Source organism: Rhinolophus hipposideros (genome assembly GCF_964194185.1).
Source record: "Rhinolophus hipposideros genome assembly, chromosome: 9".
Lineage (NCBI taxonomy): Eukaryota > Metazoa > Chordata > Mammalia > Chiroptera > Rhinolophidae > Rhinolophus > Rhinolophus hipposideros.
The window spans coordinates 70,678,226-70,684,086 of NC_138055.1; the positions used below are offsets into that span (position 1 = coordinate 70,678,226).

A 5,861-nucleotide genomic window follows, 5' to 3' on the forward strand; every position below is an offset into this window, starting at 1 on the left:
ATACCAAGGAAGTAGCAGCCAGCACTAAAATGAGTCATCTAGACATCTTCCCCTCAACTCGTAGTTAAAGGATCTCTGTATCTATAGGTCCAAGGAAAACTAGTTATTTATTTTGGGAGTGGGAATACCAACAGCAGCTCCCACATGCTAACAGGAGTGTCCTTGGCTTATATTCTCATTACTAATATGCTTACCATCATCATTCCCAACAGGTTTCCTAGTTTAAAAAAAATTACCATCTCTCTACATATGATTTTTAAATAATTATAAGTAGATTGTTCTATCTTAACACCCAATTCTAAGTGTTTTTAGCTAGTTAGAAGGGAAGTACGAAAGCAGATCAAGAATCAGGTGACAATGTTACAAGTGAACAGAATCATTGTTAATTTGGAGGATCACCTAACTTCTAGGCTGTATCTCTGGGAAACAACAAACTGGTTTTTCAGGGGCTGTGAAGTATGGCATCTCTCTCATACACAGGGAAAAAGTAAAGTCTAACAGCACTACCAAATTCAGAAGCTATGTTATGGCCAAAGAATAGAACAGGTCATTTTTCTTTGTCAAAGGAGCAACATTTCTTTCACTACTCAGTATGATCAGAGATGAATGTCCAGACCAGTTCTAAAAATAAAAGCCAGAGTGTAGGGGCAGCTTCTTCAAAAGACAGGTTGCCACAGGAAAAAAAGTTATAAACATGAAAAGATCTTCAGTTCAGCCTTCCATTTTTCACAACGCAATGTCTATGACCCTCTTGAAAAATACCCTTTGGTCTCATTCTTGTCTAATACAGTGGAAGGACCAGTCAATAGCCGTATCCTGAGCACAAAGTGATAACTCCTGAATCCCTGAAAACTGACAGCTGCCACTTTGTCCACTTAAATATGAGTCTTTCAACCTCCATGAGAACTGTTGTAACAGAACGTGAAATCAATTTTCCTATGGTCTTAGAATTTTAGCAGGGACCCTTGTGCTGCATGCACTCAGGCTAAAACCAGTTGAGTGGCGATCATTAATTCAGGACTGAGACACTATAACATTTGATGTGTGAGCCCCTGACACGCACAAAGGTGTAGTCTGGCTCATCTCCTCTACTTTAAGAATGTGCACTGTGAAGATTTCCTTAGAGAGAGTGGGTTATGCATTTCCCCCACATAAACAATGGTGTAGAGAAAAGAAGTGCTCTACACCCCCCACCAACCAAACCATGTGAAGGAGGCAGGGGAGTGCTTCAGAGACCCACCTGGAGAGTTATACCTGTGTCTCCTGGAAATTAGGTGACACAGGCTGTTGTATCTGGCTCCCACCTGAAAAAAACGTAAACATGAAATATTGATCCTGAGAGCAGATTGAGAAAAGAGAACTCTAGTGGAATTGCTTCCCACCAATGATGGGACAAAAGTGTACATATTCTGAGGACGAAATATAGATTCCTTTAAAGGGACCCTGAATAAGAAGCCCACCTGGAAGGATGCAGGAACACACTCAGAGGGAAGCTGAGGAGCATGGAGCACGGGAAGTCAGAGGCTGAGGAGGAAACTGTACGTGAATGATTAAGGAAGCATCACCTTCCGTGTCAGAGACCTGCAGATGGACAAGCTTAGGTGGGGCATTCCTAATAACTTATAAAATCTCACCATGAGCCAGTGTTGGCATGTCTGCCATGCTGGAGATATTGGAGAGCCAAGAGAGCTAAGGAAGCCCTTTTCAGTCTCTATAGTCATCTCATCAATCCTACCCTTCCCCAGTCCCAGAGAATCCAGTGGCAGCCTAATCAGTGAAGAAGGAGTGTAAGAACTGGGAAGAAGAAAAGAGACCACCCAAGCCTACACATCCATCTCAGCATTTTAGCCAGAACTGAGATAGGATGAACGAGAAGAGAGATTAAATCTTATGTGTTGAACTGTACTAGACCATTTAACTACCCGGAAAAGATACTTTTTTGACATGAAAAGCTATGGCATTGGCTTTGATTTCACTCAAGGGAAGGGAAGAATGATTCAACAGATTGGGTTGAAAAGGATCAGAATGGGAAAGGATGAGGTTGCTTTCTGTTTCCTTCCTGTCCAGTCCAATTCATTTAATAAACTTACATTGTATTTAGGCATACATTCTGTAATTAGTACTGAGGGGCTAAAAATTACATTTCTATAAATAATAATGGCAATGATATCTTATGTTTATGCTGACAGTTGATATGTGTCAGACATTGTGCTAAGTAGTTTTAAGAGCATTATTTCATTTGAGCTTAACAATTACATTAAAAAAGTCAATAAACTTATTTTATAGTTGGGGAATCTAGGGCCTAGATTAATATATATTCCCCAAGGTTACACAGCTAGTAAATGGTAAAGACAGGACCTGAATTCAGAGTCTATCTCCAAAGCCTAAATCCTTAATAACTGGGTTTCTCTTATAAAACATTGAACTAGATATCCCATAAAATAACAAAAGAGTTAATGCTTTAGAAATCTATGCCCATACTTATTTTATCATATTATTTCCCACTTTAAATATTGAAAACTTCTCACATCTCCTACACTTTTATCTAGGTGGCACAAGTGAAGTTCAAGGGCAACACTGCCCAGTGGAGTTTTCTGCAAAAAAGGAAATGATCTGTATTGTACTGTCCAACAAAACAGTCACTGGTCACATGTGACTGTTGAGCACATTATGTGACTACTGGAATTGAGAAGCTGATTTTTCATTTTAATTCTCATTAATTTGACTTCACATTTCAGTGGCCCTAAGTGGTTAGTGGTTACAATATTGGCATAGCCAAAGATAATGCTGTGGGTACATCTTGGTCTGTCTGCAATTGACAGAGCAAGGCATACTCTACAGCATAGACTCTAAATGGAGAGACTCTAGATTCCTTGAAAGAGAAAGCTCTAAATCAAGGAGGAGCTATGTGACTCATTTCGGCCAAAAAATAAAAAATAAAAAAATCTCTCAACAAAATCTACTCAAAATCTGGAATGATGTCAGAGTTTCACAGATTCTTTTGGATTAAGGATTTACAATACATTTTGAGAGGTTCTCACAGAATCCAAGTTGATGTATGCTTTCACACCACCATATTAATTGTCATAAGACACTTTTTTAAGCATTAAAAATAAAAACAAAAAACGAATTTCCCAGTATTTAGGCTTAGATCAAGCTAAAAATGTACTGTCTGCAAATCAAATCATTTCTCCCAATTGCTAGAACCTTAAATTAGTTCTAGGCAACATTTTTAAGAAAGACATTCTGAAAATGATTCAGAAGACAATAATCAGGATGAAGAAGGTGCAGAGGTTGTATGGGCGCTGCCTTCAATCTGAATGACTGTCACGCAGGAGAGGGAGTCCTGTTATTCTGCACTGTTCCAAAGGGCAGAACAAAGATCAAAAGGAAGAATTTAGAGGGTGATCAGGTGACCCCAATGTAAGCAAGCGTAGGAAGCTGAGCTGTTCAGCAGGAGAATTTGCTACTTGAAAATTTTGAAATTTAAATTTGTAGTGGACATAGAATCCATACATCTCAATGGCAATTAATGAGCAGGTGTTACAGGGGCGTTAAAAATGCAAGAGCCTGGGTTAGCCATTTGTTTTGTTTTTTAAAAATATGAAAATGTTTAGTGAGTATTCATACCGTGTTTCCCCAAAAATAAGACCTATCTGGACAATCAGCTCTAATGCATCTTTTGGAGCAAAAATTAATATAAGACCCGGTCTTATTTTACTATAAGACTGGGTCTTATACAATATAATAATATAATATAATATAGTATAATACCTAGTCTTATATTAATTTTTGCTCCAAAAGATGCATTAGAGCTGATTGTCTGGCTAGGTCTTATTTTCAGGGAAACAGGGTATTAGTTATCATAAAATTTATGTTACATCCATAGCTATTCTATATTTTGTTATCAAAATTTGAGTTTCTATTTAAATATTTCCTAAAAAGGACAAAGAACTGCTTTACAACATTCCATCATTTAACAGGTTTAAGGACTACTGATGTGTAACTTTGAGACTATATGTCTGTTTAAAGACATATTTGTTGGAATTTGTAAAAAATTCAGTGTGTTCTATAAAGTTGTAAATTATATTTTTATAGGAGGCGGAGTTGGCTCATCAATCTTGTGAAAATTAACCCAACTAAGACATCACTTTTATATTTGTAGTTAATTCAACTTATATAAACTGCTCATTAAATTCTCTCAGAATTAGGAACATAATTGTAAGGTGTGATCAAATAATATGGTGAATGTTTAAATTTTAAAAAAATTATCACAGTAAAAGACATATTACTATTAATCTCCCTCAAAATGCTCCCCCTTGCTTTGAACACACTTATTCCATCGTTCTGGAAGTCCTCTTTATTGAGTGTCTTTAGTTGCGCTGTCATGGCTGCCTCGATGTCCTGAATAATTTTGACCTTGAGGAAGAGCGGGAAGTTGCATGGTGCCAGTGAATAAGGTGGATGAGGACACACCATAAGGTTTTTATTTGATGGAAATTGCCATACACCAGAAGCGATGTGTGACTTGGAGCATTGTCGTGATGGAGGATGATTTACGGCACACTTTAAAACACACCTTCTGTAAACCGTAGCTCACACCTGACTGACTGCAACGAACAAGTTGAAACTTGTCACACACTGTTACTAAGGTTTGATGCACCACTTCTCTCTCCTATTGAAGATCTGTGTCTTTCCATTGGGTGGCACTTGGCAGCAGCATTCACTGTATTTTGTAATCACAACGGAAAGGCTTCATGTCACACATCGTTTCTGGTACACGGCAATTTCTGTCAAAAAAGGCATTACAGCTTTTTGGCTCTCTGAGCAGCACCCTCGTAGTCTGCAAGAATTAGCGCCTAAGGAAAGGTGGCAAGAAGGGAGCCAAGAAAAAAGTGGTTGACCCGTTTTTCTAAGAAAGATTGGTATGATGTGAAAACACCAGCTGTGTTCAATGTAAGATATACTGGGAAAAACACTTGTCACGAGAAATCAAGTAAGCAAAATTGCATTTGATGGTTCAAGGGTCATGTGTTTGAAGTGAGCCTAGCTGATCTGCAGAATGATGAAGTTGCATTTAGAAAATTCAAGTTAATTACTGAAGATGCTCAGGGCAAAAACTGCCTGACTAATTTCCATGGCATGGACCTTACCCGTGACAAAATATGCTCCACGGTCAAAAAATGACAGAACATAATGGAAACTCATGTTGATGTCAAGACTACCAATGATTATTTGCTTCATCTATTCTGTGTTGGTTTTCCTAAAAACCACAATTAGATTCAGAAGACCTCTTATGCTCAGCATCAATAGGAAGAAGATGATGGAAATCATGACCTGAGAGGTGCAAACAAATGACTTGAAAGAAGTGATCAATAAATTGATTCCAGATATCATTGGAAAAGACATAGAGAGGGCTTGCTAATCAATTTATCTGCTCCATGATGTCTTTGTTAGAAAAATCAAAATACTGAAGAAACCCAAGTTTGAATTGAGAAAGCTCATGTTGCTTCATGGTGAAAGTAGCAGTCCTGGAAAAGCTACTGGGGATGAGACAGGTGCTAAAGTTGAATGAGCTAATGGATATGAGCCCCCAGTCCAAGAATCTGTTCAAAATTCAGACTTTTCAAGGTGACAAATAAAACCCATTGGTGATGTCTGAATTGCTCAATGCTATGCAGCTCTCATTATATGATTCCTATAACATTATACTTATGTGTAATTTACGTTCGACTACGTTGGCTTATTTGTGTTCTAGCATGGTGTCTTGTATAAAGACGCACATGTAAATGCCAATTAATAGATTGAGAAAAGTTGGAGAATCCTCAGAATGGGAACTGGCCGAAGTGGAAAGAATTTCC

The 5,861-nt window shown here is 38.0% G+C and overlaps 1 pseudogene across 1 annotated transcript; it reads left to right on the forward strand.

Annotated features, from left to right (window-relative positions):
* Positions 1-1,502: 1,502 nt before the first annotated feature.
* Positions 1,503-5,635, forward strand: LOC308501928 (small ribosomal subunit protein eS1-like; annotated as a pseudogene). Its single transcript has 2 exons — positions 1,503-1,538; positions 4,857-5,635. The product of its transcript is annotated as a small ribosomal subunit protein eS1-like (transcript).
* Positions 5,636-5,861: the final 226 nt, after the last annotated feature.